The sequence below is a fragment of the Bombyx mori genome, chromosome 22 (genome assembly GCF_030269925.1).
Source record: "Bombyx mori chromosome 22, ASM3026992v2".
NCBI classification, from domain to species: domain Eukaryota; kingdom Metazoa; phylum Arthropoda; class Insecta; order Lepidoptera; family Bombycidae; genus Bombyx; species Bombyx mori.
The window spans coordinates 18,396,663-18,399,600 of NC_085128.1; positions in this window are offsets into that span (position 1 = coordinate 18,396,663).

Here is a 2,938-nt window from a genome sequence, read left to right on the forward strand (position 1 = left end):
TTTACGTCGCGTTGTAGGGCACGCATTCGAATTCGATTTTCAGCGGTAGGATACCTGTCGTAGGTGCGTATCGAGGCGTTCTTAGCTCTAAGGAGTTCCCTAATATCGTCGGACAATTTGAAGCGGTGAAGGAAGTCCTCCGCTACAACTTGTTTCGATAATCTATCTAATGTCGAGGTGATGTGTGACGTTAAGATGTCTATGGCTTCAGCGGTATCCTGAGGAGACGGAGTAGAGTCCGGGTTAAACGGGAGCGATGGTGGATCAGATTCAGCCAGGCTGATGCCCAGCGTGTGCCAATCCACCACAGTCCTCGTGACGGGAACGGAATCGGAAGCGCGACCGAGTTTCATAACGACGGGACGGTGGTCTGAATCTAACTCTGAAACTATTTCGATCGAGTGTAAGCGCAGAGTTACGTTTTTTAATAACGCTATGTCGAGTATATCCGGGCGATGCGCGATATTTAGCGGGTAGTGAGTCGGGGTTAGCGGAGCGACGATATCGAAGGCGAGATCATCGACTAACGCGTCAAGCCGCCTGCCATTCGGGGTTGTGGTGTGTGAGTTCCACCTGATGTGTTTACAATTTAGGTCGCCCGCCAGAATGACAGAGCTCCCCATGCCGAGCACCGCCTCGATATCACTGCTTAGAACGATCTTATCCGGTGGAAGATAAACGGACGCGATAACGATCGGCGCGTGTCCCGTCAGTGAGATTCGGCACACTGATGCTTCGATATTAGCGAGCGCGGGAAGATCGAGCGGGACGCAATGCAGGGCTCTTCTATAGTAAATGACGGTACCAACACCACGAGCAGAGAGCCTATCGTTTCTGACCATATTATAGTTCGCGATTTTAGGGTCACGGCGCGCGGGCTTAAGTAGGGTCTCCTGCACTAAAAAGATATCAATTTGATGGTCACGCAAAAAGTCAGAAACCTGATGACGTTGATTTGCGAGACCGTAAGCGTTAAAAAATTCTATCGTTACGGATAGGGGCTTTACTCTACTTATATACGCCATTGATTAGCGGAGCTCCGTACACCCCGGGGTTCCAAACGGTACATGAGAACGGGAATGTCGAAAATCCAAACGGCCTACGTTTGTATGAATGAAATGTTTTATGCAAATTTTACTTCGCTAATGAAAAAATGGTCCGGATTTAATACGTCGTAATAAAGAATCACAAATGAGTACACGGCTCATTAGGTTTCTTTCAGTGAGCTCGTAAGGTACCCAAATATCGAGCTTTTTTGTGTACCCAGTTTTTTTCAAATGCGCCAAAACTATTTAGTGGTCAATTCCCAGCTCTTCAGCTACGCCGTAACTACTGATATGCCGATCTTGTTCCACTTTTCAAAAATGGCATCCATTTTATTCATAATAGGGCGACCAGAGCGACCTGCATCTTTCACATCAAAATTTCCGGATTGAAAACCAAATTTGTGCTACTCTCACAGACACTGCACTAGATCCAAAAACATCACAATTTTTTTTCGCGGCTTGCGTTGCATTTGCACCTTTTTTGTAGTAAATTTTTAAAATGTATCGAATTTCTTTATTAGATTCACTCATCTTGACAGTACGAAAAATAAATAAAAATCACACATTTTCCTAATTTGAATTTGGAATTATCTTCTTTATAATTTAAACTTTTAATGATAACAAAACCAGCCAGATACAAATAGTATAGCCAAACAGATTTTATTACAAGTTCATACATACAATAATGCGAAAATACTTTTTACAACCTATTATGTGACCCAGACCGAGGGACTTTAGTCAGATATCCGTTTCAGATAAACACTAATCAAATCAAATCAAATCAAACCAAAAAAAAATTATTCAACATAAAGGAAAGTACATACTTATTGAACGTCAAAAGAACTACCGCCAATTCACAAGAACTAGCCTCCGTCCTGAGAAGAATTGGCAAGAAACTCAGCGGGCATGTCTTTTTTTTTTAAATATTAGATAAAAAAAAATATTAGATTTTTTTTTAATATTCATTTTTACTTGAGTATTATAACATAACAATTATTACAATATTGAAATGCCCGGAGCGAGCAACTCATTCCCACTTTGTGCAATCTTCTAGATAATCATTGACTTTATAGTAAGCTTTATTGCACAGATGTTCTTTAATAGTTTTCTTAAACCTATGTATATGTAGGTTCTGAACATCTTGTGGGATTTTGTTGTACAGGCGCACAGACAAACACCCGAATGAATTTCGTATCTTATGTAACCTACTCATCGGCACAACAAGCTTGTGTTTGTTCCTAGTGTTTCTATTATGTATGTCCGACATTTTAGGAAACTCCTCAATATGTTTACGAACATACATCAAATTTTCAAAGATGTACTGGGATGGCATAGTGAGAACTTTAATTTCTTTAAATTTTTCCCTCAAGGATTCCCTTGAGTGCATGTTATAAATAGTACGTATAGTTCTTTTCTGCAGAATAAATATCATTTCTACATCGGCCGCATTGCCCCATAGCAAAATGCCATAGGACATGACACTGTGGAAGTAACTAAAGTAAACTAAACGAGCCGTGTCCGCATTTGTTAACATTCTAATTTTTTTACTGCGTATGCTGCAGAGCTGAGCTTATTCGCCAATTTATGAATATGAGGTCCCCACTGCAGTTTGGAGTCCACTGTTATACCAAGAAATACGGTACAATTAGTGTGATAAATACGATTATTTACTCTGAGTTCAATGTATGTATATAAGTAGTCATTTAAATGTATATTATTAAATTTTATTACGATTTCGTGTATTATACCTTGATTTTCACAACAGAGAAAATCCTAGCTTGGGAGATTGGTTATATACTACTAGCTGCTGGTCGCGACTTCAACGGGCGGCGCGCTCAAGGAAAAGTGTCAGTGTAGTTTCCCGAGGGAAAGAAATAAAAGATAGCTTTTAC